This window comes from Branchiostoma floridae, chromosome 6, assembly GCF_000003815.2.
Source record: "Branchiostoma floridae strain S238N-H82 chromosome 6, Bfl_VNyyK, whole genome shotgun sequence".
Taxonomy (NCBI): Eukaryota; Metazoa; Chordata; class Leptocardii; order Amphioxiformes; family Branchiostomatidae; genus Branchiostoma; species Branchiostoma floridae.
This window is the reverse complement of record NC_049984.1, coordinates 24,205,047-24,221,098: the sequence shown is the minus strand read 5'-3', so window position 1 is coordinate 24,221,098 and position 16,052 is coordinate 24,205,047. Positions and strand designations below refer to the sequence as shown.

Genomic DNA, 16,052 nt, shown 5'->3' with positions numbered 1-16,052 from the left:
CATCTTGATTGACAAAACAAGTATATGTGTACCATCCACAATAGCAATGTCTTTGATTTTGTACAGTTTACAATATCTCTAATAGGGCATATACGTCAGCATACGTCAATGTGGTTAGTTCAGTGAATGTGAGATTGTGCCTGCACTGAATTGATGCTAGTTGAGAATTCAATTCAATTCTTTACTGAAATAGAGGCTGCTGATATTGAACTCTAGCAGAGAAGAACTTGTTTGAAAACTTTCTTAGAAGAATCCTAGTGAGATACACCTTGTAATTGTCAAGTCTAGTTGACGAGGACCTTGTAATATGATTTAAGAAGTGATTGTTATGGTGTCAGGTATTTAAGCTCGTAATAAATAGATCCATGCATGTACCAACTTTTGTTTGTTTTCTATATGCAGCAACATTGAGTACAAGTTTTCTCAAACAACATGTACATGTACATCTATGCAAACTAACTTAACGGCATTTAATCGTCAACTATTGTATTTTTGCTCGGCCCTTCAGACTTGGTCCAAACCCGTAGCCCTGGATATTGTTAATATTCACCAATTCAGTTTTTGCCAATTCCCTCTCTTTTAAGCTAGGTCCCAATTGGAAAATGCAGCCCTTAATGGCAGTTCACGGACTGTTGTTTTGGCCCTGACCCCAAAAGGCTGGAAAAGGTCAGGCAAATGAGTGGCTAACACAAACACAATAAGAGTTCGGGGACCTCGTGCCTCCATGAAAATTTCTGATTATGCAAATTACTTTCACATCTGAATAATTTATGCTTAGTTACGTACACGTTTAACTAACTTACACAGGTCACAATGTTGACAATCCAGTCATTTCATTTACCACATGCACGTAGATGGATTAGGACACATTCATATTAATTATGCAAATTAGTGACTTTTTTGCATAATTGATATCTGCTAATCTTCCACCTGCCACAAATTACATGTTACATGTACATGTATTTGAGTCCCTAAATGGAAAACTATGTAAATATAGATATTCCTCATCAATTATGCAAATTAATTGCAAATTTGCATAATTTTCGATTCATTAGGTACATCTCTGCCCAAGCCACCTAGATACTACTTATCATAGAAATCCATCGTTCCTATGTTCCGTTATGCTCCTGGAGAGATTTTGACAAAAATACCCCAGCAGTTCCAGAGCAAGCTGCTAGGGGGCCCAAACCTACATCAATTCTTTCTTACATCAAAAGCACTCTGCTACCAAAAATCAAGGCCATAGCATGTCCAGGTCGAAAGATACAAAAAATTGTTCTGCTGCAGTACTAAGGTCACGTACCAGGGGGTCAAAAATCGACCTTGACCTGCACCTTCCCAACCTCTACCAACATATCAAATTTGAACGTAATGCATTCAGAGGTTCTAGAGTTATGCTGATAACAAATTTCAGGAAACACAGACACACAGAGAGACACAGCACACACTATACCTCCAATTTTCTGGAGGAAATAAGAACTTTCAGTACTTTATTTTTTTTTTATTTCCAATCTAACGTCATATCTACAATTCCTAAATTGCCTTTTTCATCAAACGAAAAATCAAAACGTCGGGTAAACCCAACCTGAAAACAGAGCTAGAGAGAAAGCTCATGAATGGCAGCCATTATTACATGTGGCTGAGATCCGTGTCTTGCAACAGGTGACCTAACAATCCGGAGGGGGGTGTACCCGGGCTCTTACCGTTACAGGTACATAGGTAACCAGTAAAAAGACTTCAGGCCGTTATTTTGGGCCCTGTTGGACATTGGATTGGGGTTCAATTTTGTTAACTGAGGGATTTCACATATAGAGGGTGATCACTAACAGCGAAAATCTGTAAGAGAAGAGGGCCTGCATGAAGCCGGGGTAGTGATTTCGAATTACTCAACATTTTCGACGCTGATTACGAATTGAATGTTTGACATCCAACATGGTGGCGCGCTTCTATGACCTCTGACCCATGACGTCAATGCAAATGATCCAATGATAACCGCTTCCAACCAACTCCAGATACGGTTTATCAGTTATTCACCGTCAAACCATGTTCCATCATAATGGAAAGATCTTTCCGTTGGAAGGCAGCCTGAACCCTCCTTTGTCCCAAAACGGTTGACATCGGCCGAGTGAAAATTGCCTTTCGGTTTGATGTAGACTGCGTTCGTGGACCCCATCGATGGATCCTCGTCGAAGTAGTTGAACGGTCGCAAGACAAACTTGAGATGGTTACCGGCAGTGGTGGTGGTTGGGTAGTCACTGGTATCAGGGATATGGTGGGAACCCAGCGTTACCCATGCTACCAGATCACGATCAACTATGGTCTCGTTGTCGTTGATATACGACTGAAAGTCCACGACGGGGTCGTATAGGTCGTTTTGGTTGTAGATGGACGAACTAGAGGGTTCGGATTCCTTCCGACGAGTGACGGCTAGCTGGTAGTCCATCCAGCCGACGCCCCGCATGGCTGGCCAGTCTTCCCGGCGGAGCAGGGTCTTTGCGATGCCGTTGACTTGAAGACGGTACCCGCGGTGAACACCAAATCTAGGTTGCCACGAAGAGAAGAAAAGACAATGAGGAGTAAATATTTTAATCAGGTTAGCAAGTCAATTCAGCACATCCCTGCACAATATCCCTGCTAACATTTCGCAAATCTGTTTGCTGTTCTCCATATTGCGAGGCCTGAACACTGACGAAGACATCATATAGTTTCTAGAAACGCCTGTAGACGAGAAAATAAGCACAGCACGAAAACAACTTTTTAAGCAAAGTTTCAGAGATACGTATAAACCCCTTAAAGGCGGAGAAATATTTCAGCAGATTTTAAGATCTATTAAAGGCATCGGAAACATACATTTGGCATTTACGGAAGATTTCAGCGTTTGTAAATCTAACTTAATCTGTTGTGTTTCTTTACGTGAATTTTACATGTATTTTAGTATGCCGAAGAGACAACTTAAATGTCTCAAAAATATTTTCTGTCAAAACGGACAAATACCGTTTCTCTAGATCTGTTACAAAATACATGTTAACCGGCTAAGTCAAATGTAATAAGCCTTTGTCTGGTGTTAGATAAAACATTGCGTCATCTGTTTTATAACAGTCAAAACTGAAAATTATTGCGCTTTCTGGTACAAAATGTTATGTTTATACCTCAGCAAATACAAATACAATACAATACAAAGTCAAATACAATAATCTTCTGTGTTTTTTAGCTATTCCGAAAGCATTTGACGTATTCAAACTTTCTGTGCGCAAGGTTTAATTCGAACAGGGGAGAACCTCTCACGGTTAGCTTATATGCGCTATTTTACGTTATATGAGATGTTGCGTATACCATGGTCAATATTGACCGAAGGATGCCATATATATATAATTTATTTCGAACCGTCAATTACGCAAAGAAGGGAAGACCTCCCCCGTTAATATATTTGCTAAGCCGTATATGAAATGTTGCGTATTTCATTTGAACATACGACATGTTTAATTTTTGAATCCGCTCAGTTTAAGCGAACTAGGGGAGACCTCCCCCGTTTAGCTTATATGTTGCCAAAACGTATATGAAATGTTGCGTATTTCTTTTGAACATGCGACATGTTTAATATTTGAATCCGCACAGTTTAAGCGAACTAGGGGAGACCTCCCCCGTTTAGCTTATATGCTGCCAAAACGTATATGAAATGTTGGGTATTTCTGTAAAACATACAAGTTTAATCTTTGAATCCGCGCAGTTTAAGCGAACTAGGGGAGACCTCCACCGTTTAGCTTATATATTGCCAAAACTTATATGAAATGTTGCGTATTTCTGTAAACCATACGACATGTTTAATATTTGAATCCGCACAGTTTAAGCGAACTAGGGGAGACCTCCCCCGTTTAGCTTATATGCTGCCAAAACGTATATGAAATGTTGCGTATTTCTGTTGAACATACGACATGTTTAATCTTTGAATCCGCGCAGTATAAGCGAACTAGGGGAGACCTACCTTGTTTAGCTGATATGTTGCCAAGACGTATATGAAATGTTGCGTATTTCTGTTGAACATACGACATGTTTAATCTTTGAATCCGGGCAGTTTAAGCGAACTAGGGGAGACCTCCCCCGTTTAGCTTTTATGTTGTCAAGACGTATATGAAATGTTGCGTATTTCTGTACAACATACAGCAAGTTTAATCTTTGAATCCGCGTAGTTTAAGCGAACTAGGGGAGACCTCCCCCGTTTAGCTTATATGCTGCCCAAACGTATATGAAATGTTGCGTATTTCTGTAAAACATACAACAAGTTAAATCTTTGAATCCGCGCAGTTTAAGCGAACTAGGGGAGACCTCCCCCGTTTAGCTTATATGCTGCCAAAACGTATATGAAATGTTGCGTATTTCTGTTGAACATACGACATGTTTAATCTTTGAATCCGCGCAGTATAAGCGAACTAGGGGAGACCTACCTTGTTTAGCTGATATGTTGCCAAGACGTATATGAAATGTTGCGTATTTCTGTTGAACATACGACATGTTTAATCTTTGAATCCGCGCAGTTTAAGCGAACTAGGGGAGACCTACCTTGTTTAGCTTATATGTTGCTAAGACGTATATGAAATGTTGCGTATTTCTGTTGAACATACGACATGTTTAATCTTTGAATCCGCGCAGTTTAAGCGAACTAGTGGAGACCTCCCCCGTTTAGCTTTTATGTTGTCAAGACGTATATGAAATGTTGCGTATTTCTGTAAAACATACAACAAGTTTAATCTTTGAATCCGCGCAGTTTAAGCGAACTAGGGGAGACCTCCCCCGTTTAGCTTATATGCTGCCCAAACGTATATGAAATGTTGCGTATTTCTGTAAAACATACGACATATTTAATCTTTGAATCCGCGCAGTTTAAGCGAACTAGGGGAGACCTCCCCCGTTTAGCTTATATGTTGCCAAAACGTATATGAAATGTTGCGTATTTCTGTAAAACATACGACATGTTTATTATTTGAATCCGCACAGTTTAAGCGAACTAGGGGAGACCTCCCCCGTTTAGCTTATATGCTGCCAAAACGTATATGAAATGTTGCGTATTTCTGTAAAACATACGACATATTTAATCTTTGAATCCGCGCAGTTTAAGCGAACTAGGGGAGACCTCCCCCGTTTACCTTATATGTTGCCAAGACGTATATGAAATGTTGCGTATTTCTGTTGAACATACGACATGTTTAATCTTTGAATCCGCGTAGCTTAAGCAAATTTGGGGGTACTACCCCCGTTTTATCTATTGGCTTATACCGTCTCAAAGGTTTTATGAAACGGTGCCTTTTTCTGCTGAACATACGGCATGTTTGAAGCGCAGTTCATGCGAACAGGAGGAGACCCTTTCCTTTTTATTTTATACCGCATATATGTTCTGAAATTCCAGGGTCTAAATCAGGGTGAGGTTTTCTTTGTGGCATGTTGCCACTCGAGCTAAGAGACGGTAGAAATCCCGACTACTGCTATGAATATCTCCGCGACTCAACCTCTGCTTGAAGAATAAGGATGTAGTAGGTATGCCGTTTTGTGCAGTGAGTTGTGTTTTCTCTATAAAACGGCAAGCAGTTCTTACTACAGGTAAATGTACGAAATATGTTTATTTCTTTATCTACAAGCAAGCGTCGAGAAAGAACAGTTTGTGCACACAGGCGGTGTCTTCTCGTGTTGCTCGTGTTTGTTTGGGCAGGCAAGATGTAAATTTATTCAGCGTTATTTCGTACTCGCCATGGGGCGCACGCCTCCGTCCGTCCAAGGAGGTTGAACTTCCTTGGTCCGTCTGTGGCACAGCTGTGTCATGTGATAGGATGTATCCAATGGCAGAAAAGAGTGGGGGGTTCAAATTTACGGGCCATACGTACGACAAGGAGCGGTTATTTTCCAGGCGTTCATTTTTTAAGAGAAGTATTGAAGAAAGTTTGGGCCTGCTCTAGCCCGCAAGTTGTGGCCGCGACGCCGCTTTTACCGCCTAGGACCCCCGGTGACGGAATTTGACTCAAAGATACGAGGTGGCTATCATTCTGTACAAGCTGTTGTTGTTGGAAATCGACACAGAATGGAAATCACGGCCCTTGCACCATCCGGATTAATAGAAGCCGACACTGCAAGCTGAACATGTTTCGCGTTCACAGAATCCAGGACCATCCAACAACACGAGTCATATCGGCCACTACTCTAGGATACTCTAGATCTTACCGGATTCTTATTCCTGTGGTGACCAGATGGAACTGTACATGTGTGCTCTTTTTAACTTACGCCGAGACGCTAGACCCGACACTGGAAATGGGACTGTGGACTGCTGCACGGAATTGCGCAACCGTTGTGATATTGTTTCAACTGCCGACTACATCAGAATGAAAGGCCACAAATACCTAGTAGGCTGTAGGTTTTTTTACTTTTCCATGTAATATTTTCTCGTAATTCAATAAAATTTTAAAGTTTCATCCATTGTATTTTCTTGCTTTGAAATGTGCTAATGATTATTCTCCTAAAATGGCACTTATCCACACCTTAATGCACACGTATATGAGACGTACAGAGGGAACTTTAAACATGTCTTAAGGGTGTTTTGATACGTATTTATGACAACTTTAAGCTGCTAAAAAGAAAAATATAGACACATTAAGTCCTCTTAATTCACACGTATATGATACGTAAATAGGCTTTAGATCTAATAAACGTGAAGTTTAAACATGTCTTAAGGGCGTTTTAGTAAGTATTTATGGCAACTTTAAGCTGCTGAAAAGGCACCTAAACACACGTTATAATCCACTTAATGAACACGTATATGAGACGTAAACAGGCTTTAGATCAAATAAACGTGAAGTTTAAACAAGTCTTAAGGGCGTTATAATAGGTATTTATGGCAAATTTAAGCTGCTGAAAAGGCAGCTAAACACACGTTATAATCTACTTAATGCACACGTATATGAGACGTAAATAAGTTTTAGATCAAATATACGTGAAGTTTAAACATATCTAAGGGCGTTTTAATAGATATTTATGGCAACTTTAAACTGCTGAAAAGGCACCTAAACACACGTTATAATCCTCTTAATGTACACGTATATGAGACGTAAAGAGGCTTTAGATCAAATAAACGTGAAGTTTAAACATGTCTTAAGGGCGTTTTAATAAGTATTTATGGCAACTTTAAGCTGCTGAAAAGGCACTAAAACACACGTTATAATCCACTTAATGCAATTGTATATGAGACGTAAAGAGGCTTTAGATCAAATAAACGTGAACTTTAAACAAGTTTTAAGGGGGTTTTAAAAATCATTTACGACATCTTTAAGCTGCTGAAAGACAACGGGAAAACCGGAAAATAAGGACTAACACGGACCTACAGAAAGACCACTTAAAGGCAATATTTACGTACTCGTATAAGTGGTGTATAGATCCGTAAAGGAGGAAAATACGTCAACATTACGCATGGTTTCAGCATCCTTAAATACCGTTTTTCGTGCCGTGAAGCTTACGTACCTAAAAAAACTATGAAATGTCGTGGGATGTTTTTAACTTGTTACCTATTGAATAGAACACTGAATTACGAACACTATTGTATTTAATTGCATTGGAAATGCACATGTGTGTGAATCGGGACGGCTCATCAACCACTTTTTTTAACACAATATCTTTATACTACTATACCACAATTACTGGATGCTTCACGCTAGTATGCTGGTATATTTGAATTACAAATTTAAAGCTTATAATGTGAAGTAGATACTTTTGATCATTTTGAGGAGTTATAATCACCTATCGTTAAAGAAGGGGCTTTATATTTTCGTTATTTTGTATGGCTTTGTCTCTGTTAAGTAGCTTTAGAAATGTATTAACTTTGCGTTACATTAAAAAAAATCTAGTTCTTATGCTATGCGTGTCTCTAATTTCCCTCTGAAAATCGAATAAAAAGAACGTATGTTAAAAGAGTTACAAGAAAGCAAATCTAGTACCAATGCCTGTATCTAAAAATAAAAACAAAAATACCTGTTCTTTTTCAGGTTGTTGTAGAAGTTGTAGTACTTTGGCTGTTTAAATCTGTAGTGAATGGCCGCCTCTTTTTCGGTAGTTTTGAGGCTCCGTTGCAGGCGTGTCTGGATGTGACGTAGGTCTGGTCGCTCCGGGTTGGTGGTGTTCTCTAGAACAACGTCGATGGTCTCGAACATTAGAGGAAGAACAAAAACAATGACAACTTAAAGCAATAGATGCATGTATGCCCCCCCCCCTTAAGTCGGAAATGACTATAGTAAAATCCTAATTGATGCATGTAACAGCCCTACAGCTTTGGCTATGGCTAAAGCTAAGGGCACAACCCCCGTACGTGCAAATACGTGCTGTCTGCGTGCCAAAACGTGGGAAATCTTTTGGGATCCGTAAGTGGTAAGTACCGCCTCCGTACGTACTCGTAGGGAATCCGGCGGACTTTGGAGCACGCAGACACGCCGTAGAACTTTACGTGCAGGCAAAACTTTGTGTGTCATTGGGCTGCAGATTTGTCCACCCCCCCCCCCCCCCCAATATGTACCAGTACGGACGACGCGACTGCCCTGTACAGCCTGAACGTTTTCCGAAATATGTGGCGGACGTGGCCTCGCAAAAAATTGTACGGACAAATTTCGTGTACAGCGGGTTGTGCCCTTAGCTTAAACAGTCCTATACGGGAATGACATTCTCTGCCACATAGGGCACATCTGTAAGATGACTCAGATCTGTTTTAGAGTTCTTTCCTCGTGGTTCGCTTTTCCTCTACCATGTGAATAACTCTGGTTTCTCTGAAATTTAGCTGCTTGACAGTGTGCACCTCCAGTTGGATCTGGATCATTCATAACTTATCATAAACTGACGATATGTACATGTACGTCGATATTGAACAATAACTTAACTATTACTAGAAATTATCCATTTCTAAATGTCTATTTGAAGACTTGCAAATGTATTATGCACTGACTTCTTCAAATTTTAACCCTAATAGCAGTTGTACTCATGTTGGCTGTTGAAATACTTTCTATTACTTGAAATAAAGTTGTCTATGTGGAGTTTACCATGGCCTATTGCACATATAGAAGTAAACTACAGAAAAGCATATATTCGGCAACCACTTTGGGGATTGAGAAAATGCTTGCTGAGGGCAGGTGGTTGCTCAGGATAGGGTCATATTATCTAATTATGTAAAATGGATCGAACTGCTTTAATGTGGCTTGTGACTGGTGGTGGTTGCCAGCTGTGTCAGGTGGTCACCCTGCGACTAGGTATGACTGAAAAGCCCTAAAACTGAGGCAGAAGTCGACCATAGTTAGACGCATGCCCCAAATACCAAAATACACAAAGGTCAACGATTTTCATCAATTTGACTTACTTGATCTTCACAGGCCAATATTGACATTCATTTCCATGGTTTACCTGTTTTCTGTTCCCAGCACATCGATGTCCACTTTAAAGCTGAAGCCATGCTGGTGCAGGTTTCCAACCTGATTGGGCCAGGCCGGGTATCCATACGCCGCCTCGGCTTGTGTGTAAAAGGTCGCTTGTAAATAACCCGTCAAGGTCACGCTGACCTCTAGCACTCCGTTTTGGTGAAAAATGTAGTCGTATATGTAGTCATAGTTACCGATGGTAAATATATGACGGAGAACTAAAGCGTGGTCAACCATCCCGCCATAGAACTCGTAGCCACCAGCGTAGTCGGAATCAAAATGGCGCCTGAGAGGTATCCCAGAGTTCATTTCGAATAAACAAACGGCGTTTTTGAAGCGGCGCGGTCCTGCAGTGTCTCGGTGGTGGAGGGCGTCGAAAAAGATGGCGGTCTTGGGACAATCGACTCCGCGAACGAGCCCTGACTCCAACCGCTGTCTGTGAAGAAAGAACGCAGCATTTTCGGGTCGTGACCCGAATAAATGGCGGCTGCCTCTCTCGCCTCAGCTCGTACACTATTCGTTGTCCGTTTACCCTGACGTCATACAGCTGTAACCCCTGCGTGATGCCGAGCCGCCAATCAAAACGCCACCCCATGTACTCGACGTGTCGACCCCGTACCTTGTACCGCCTACCGTCGGGCTCAAAGAGCCCGGGTCCCCGAAGAGGTCTCTGTGGTTTCTCCGGTCCTCTTTGTAAGAGCGAGGAGAATAGTACACCATCTGTACCCTCGTCTGAGTAGTCGGGAAGTGAGGTTTTCTGCAATGTCCCATCGTTGTAGCGGCGAACTAATTCATCCAGACTGTCGAAGTATTGTTCATTGTAGAAGACTCTGTCAATCATCCACTGGCTGGTGTCTCAGGCTACTTTCATGGTTGACCTGAAAGAGTTAGTAGTATATCTTCATGTTTCTTACTCATATCTATGGTGCCGTGTCATATAAAACGTTGCTAAAACTATCGATTAACCTTTCGATCGACGTTTTCACATAGAAATGACATTGTGTCAATGAGAAGACAGGAATTGCACATTGTGCAATGTCAAAACGAGCTCAATTGTAATCGCAGCCTGCCATCAAGGCTGCAACAAACAATTTTCTAATAGTTGCTAATTTGCAAATAAGACCCCAACACACCAAAATGGCAACACCCCTTCCCATCATGCACCACTCCCTTGGTAAGATGGCGACGCCTGTAAATGGCAACTAAACCAATACAGGATTTGTTTTCGCAAACCTGGCCGAGACGGATTACCTGAAACATCCACGTGATGCAAAAATCCACCGGGTAAGTTCCTGACGGCTCGGAACCAGGTTTTCCTTTCTCCACTGCTGTAACCGCGGGGCGACGTGTCTGGCGTCAGCAAGCAACGGGTCGAACAGTTGTGTAGAGTGTAGCCATAACTCTCCTAAACAAACAAACAAACAAACAATTAAACAGTTAACGTTGTATAGAGTGTGGCCATAACTCTCCTAAACAAAAACAAACAAACAAACAATTAAACAGTTGTATAGAGTGTGGCCATAACTCTCCTAAAGAATCAAACAAACAAACAGTTGTATAGAGTGTAGCCATAACTCTCCTAAACAAACAAACAAATAGACCGTTGTGCAGGGTGTAGTGATGAATCTTCTGAATAAACAGACAAACAAAGAATTAAAGTTATCTACCAACCAAAAATCCTACCAACTTGTCCAGAACACGAACTTCTAGGTCTTATCAAGACCTACTCATATACTTAATATCAATATATTCCATTCAGGCGTTCTCGAGTTATGCTGGTCTTCTACTTGTAAACACACACACACACACACACACACTCACACGCACACACACACACACACACACACACACGCACACTGACAAACACGCACGCTAAGGTAAAAATAACCATTTGGGCGAAGGTAAACAATGATTTTTAAAAGACTAGATGACAGATTACGTTGAGGATATTATGAACTACGCTGAGTGCAGTCCCCACAGTCTGTCTCAAGGCCGTGTACTCCTTCAGGTCAGGCGCCCGACTGTGCCACGGGATGGGGTTCTTCCTACCGGGCGGTGCGTAGGGAGTGTGGCGGGTTGGAGTGGGCAGGGGCCCGACCACGTACTCCTCCACGGTCGGTGTCAGCCTGCCGCCGCCGTAGACGATAACCAGAGCCTCTCGCTCGGGCCTTGGACCGCTGTTGTCTAGAAACTATACATGGCAAGAAATTGGACATTGTGAAACATGGGGCATTTCCAAACCTAACAGAAGACCTAACGTAGAATGATATTGCACCCAAGGGAATTCACCGATTTTTGCAACACAATCCACCTTACATGCCAATCAGGTACTTGAATTTCATGTTGTCTGGGCTGGGACAGTATACACATTTTCCATCAACCCTTCGTCCAAAGCCTTCCACAGCCTAACAAGGGACACGCGCCATCCTGACACAAGAGGGACACCGAGTCTCAAGCAAACCTTACATAACGGCATTAGCACGGGTGGTCCTTCTTAACAAGACACAAAACACACGCAACCAAGTTTTTCCACCTTACGTTACGAGCTGCGATTTTTTCGTCAACCCTTACGTTACGGAAGCCTGTCCGCTATCTCGGGCTGCGATTTTTTCGTCAACCCTTACGTTACGGAAGCCTGTCCGCTATATCTAGCTGCGATTTTTTTGTCAACCCTTACGTTACGGAAGCCTGTCCGCTATCTCGAGCTGCGATTTTTTTGTCAACCCTTACGTTACGGAAGCCTGTCCGCTATCTCGAGCTGCGATGTTTTCGTCAACCCTTACGTTACGGAAGCCTGTACGCTATCTCGAGCTGCGATTTTTTAGTCAACCCTTACGTTACGGAAACCAGTTCAAGCCAGTTGCGTGTCCGCTATCTCGAGCTGCGATCTTTTCGTCAAACGTTACGGAAGTGGTCAATTATGTCCAGGTCCTGTGTGGCCCGTTGACTGAAGTGGTCAATTATACGCAAAATCCAAACACTCAGGGCCCCAACGAATATCGAAACAGTCTATATATATATATAAAAGGCACGAAAATATGAAAAAATGGAGCGTTTAATACCAGTCCTATGATCTTTTAAACCGAACGTTTTTAGGTGGAGACACAGCCCGGTGTGATTCTTTTAGTTCATGTTTACCGTTCCGTGAATCGTTGGAGAATGCCGCCACTGAATGACCAGCAGCATGCACGCCTGGCTTGGCACGTGTTGAGCAAATGTGCTTCCAAGTGTAAACTCGAAGGTCATACTGCACATTTTACCAGAGAAACATTTTTTTCGAAATGTTTTAGATTATGCTATATGTAATTTTTTTACGAGAACTTTGCTTAACAGAAGCTCGGTGACAGCTTGTGTACTGATGACTGCTAAATTCTCCCAACCGCCGGATTTTTCCAGCTGTGGGCTCGCCGGCCTCACGTTTCTTCCCCTTTACAGCGTTCTTTAGAAGAAAATTGGACATGTAAGCTCCCAAAGTTCTGCACAACTTTTTGAATGTCGGAATAATAGTTCTCCTTCTGATGGCCAAAACAAATGAAGTCGATTTTGGTGGTCATTTTCAAAATCGTCAACCTCACACACGAAACAGCACCAAACTGGGTGTAACGCAGACATGATAACGCCAGAGGGGACGTCACTTTATACAGCTTGGAACGCCGTGGTAGCAAAAGTTCCACTCTTGTTGTAGCAAAAGTTCCACTCTTGTTAAACTAATATTTGATACACGGCATTGAACCGAAACATAATCATCATCGTACACTGGGCTCCTTGAAAACTAACTTCAATGAGCGTGATGTGTAGTATGACCTTCGAGTTTACACTTGGAAGCACATTTGCTCAACACGTGCCAAGCCAGGCGTGCATGCTGCGCCACTATTGTATAGTGTTAATGTTATGAGGGTTTGGACCACCCCCGTGCAACTAGTGGTAGGGTCCGGTTGTTCATCATCATGGGTTCCATTTAGATGTTGCCAAATAGATTGTGCTCCTGACTATGCGCTCACTGTCATCCTTGAGTCGTCACCGTACGTGTTCCCTATTGGCGCTGCTGGTCATTCAGTGGGGCATTCCCCAACGATTCTGGTAAACATGAACTAAAAGAATCACACCGGGCTGTGTCTCCACCTAAAAATGTTCGGTTTGAAAGATCATAGGACTGGTATTAAACGCTCCATTTATTCATATTTTCGTGTCTTTATATAGACTGTTTCGATATTCGTTGGGGCCCTGAGTGTTTGGATTTTGCGTATAATTGACCACTTCCGTCAACGGGCCACACAGGACCTGGACATAATTGACCACTTCCGTAACGTTTGACGAAAAGATCGCAGCTCGAGACAGCGGACACGCAACTGGCTTGAACTGGTTTCCGTAACGTAAGGGTTGACTAAAAAATCGCAGCTCGAGATAGCGGACAGGCTTCCGTAACGTAAGGGTTGACAAAAAAAGCGCAGCTCGAGATAGCGGACAGGCTTCCGTAACGTAAGGGTTGACTAAAAAATCGCAGCTAGATATAGCGGACAGGCTTCCGTAACGTAAGGGTTGACTAAAACATCGCAGCTCGAGATAGCGGACAGGCTTCCGTAACGTAAGGGTTGACCAAAAAAAATCGCAGCTCGAGATAGCGGGCAAGCAACGGGCCATGAACGACACCGAGCAACCTGTTAGTCCTCTGTACTGAAATTCCCAAGGGAGACATGAATGAACCCCTGGTGTAGATTTTACTCGTAGCCACTGAATGCAGACTGTTATGAAAACACAATGATGTATTTAAATCGATAACCCGTTGGTTTGTAAGCTTATTTGTAAGTTTTTGAAATGCCCCATGTTTAAGAATGTCCAATATTTTGCCACTACTGCTAGAAACCGCAGTGCCTCGGCTTTGCTTGGGGCGTGAAGTTCTACAGTGTTGGGAAAAGGATTTGATGTTATGAACACTGCTCAAAGGCACTTGGAGAAACGAACATTCGAACTTATTGAACGTAAGGGGAAGCAAGCAGTCCTGAAAAAATTCTGCTCCGCCCGCGGCCAATTTTGTGTGGGGCCAAGGTTACGGTAGAGCGCGACCCCTCCTGCCAAAATCCTCAGACTACTGCTTGAAAATTACCACGCCGACACTTTTCTCCCCTTAGGTATACTGGAAACCCCCAAGAAGTGCTGTGGCAAACATTTGGCAGGGGTATGAATTTTGCTTGACACCGGGTTACAACACTGAGCTTGAAAATCCTCCACCTCACCCATGGCGTAGATGTAACTATCGTGAAGGGTTGCATCCTCCCACAGCACCAGGCCTAGCGTGCTCTCCGCCAACATGTAGTCCCTCACCGCCTGGTGCTCTTTCGGGGTCAAGTCATCGTACACGGTCGGATCGTCCTCGTTCACTGGCTCGCTTGCCATACCCACGGGGCAAGGTTTTGGCACCGTTCCCTCTTCGGATGAAGAAACGCCGTGGTATTCTTTGTGTTGATCGGCGGCGGTGTTACACTGCTCCTTGCCAATTTCTAAACCTACCCTCCCTCCTCCAACTGAAACACCGAGAGCGATAGCAAACGCAACCCACACCAGGCACTGCACCACCGCCAGAGCTTGCCAGAAATTTACGGTGGTCCAGATGGACTCTGATCTAGCTTCTTGTCTGGAGCTGATAGGAGTACTAGCACCGTCCTTGGCTACGCTCGAGTCCGCCATTATGTTATTGTTAGGTATCGGGTTTTCACCTTGACCGTTACCATGGCAGTAAGGTCATGTTGATTTGAATATATGGATGACATCCTTTGGGATTCCAAAAACTGATGCAAGCGTGCGTATGAAAAAAGTTTGGTCCAAAAAATTTCATTCATTGGAAATCTAAGTGGTCTGGACGCAAACGACACACACATTTAGCCTCTAGCCACTGAAGAAGCTGTACATAGCGTAACTGGTTTGGCCGACAGGCTGAATAAAATTAACGAACTTATTGCGACTCCAGATGTCTTTCTGAGGGACGACTGCAGTCTGCAAGATGTCGGTAGCTTGAGGGATGAATCTACTCTACTAAAAAATGACAAACACAGAATATTGAATACCGAACAATAGACTCATTTTTGTTTTCACAGTCTTCATCTTTGACATTGGAATCGACGTTGATATTAGTATATGTTTCCTGATATATTTTTCTTTTGATCTGCGGCCTTTATTGTTTCTTTTACAGCTGCTTTTTCCGGTACAAAGCAGGTTGGAAAACTCTTTTATTTTTTTCCGAAAATAGTTTCATCAGGTTGGTAGATGATAGGACATAGGAATTTTCTTTTACACAACAAGTTTTTTCTCACCTGCTGACGTTTCGATGTCTGTCGTTTGGATAGTGTTCTACTCGCCGCAAAAGCGCCACCTACATCGGCTATAGCGGCGAGAAAAAGAACTCCAATTAGAAGCTCTGAGGAAGATGTCTGACAGACATCGAAACGTCAGCAGGTGAGAAAAACTGGCTGTGTAAAAGAAAATTCCTATGTCCTCTTTTATTTTTGGAAACGGACGAAACTAAAATTAGTTGATGCGTGAACTGATAGCATCCATACAATAGAATCAATATTGCCTTAGTGGGGGATAGCTTCACAGCTAGAGTGCTGATCGTAACCTACTTTT

The 16,052-nt window shown here is 42.6% G+C and overlaps 1 pseudogene; it reads right to left on the bottom strand.

The window, feature by feature from the left end:
- Positions 1–1,734: 1,734 nt before the first annotated feature.
- LOC118418227 lies at positions 1,735–15,116 on the bottom strand (annotated as a pseudogene).
- Between the last annotated feature and the right edge of the window lie 936 nt (positions 15,117–16,052).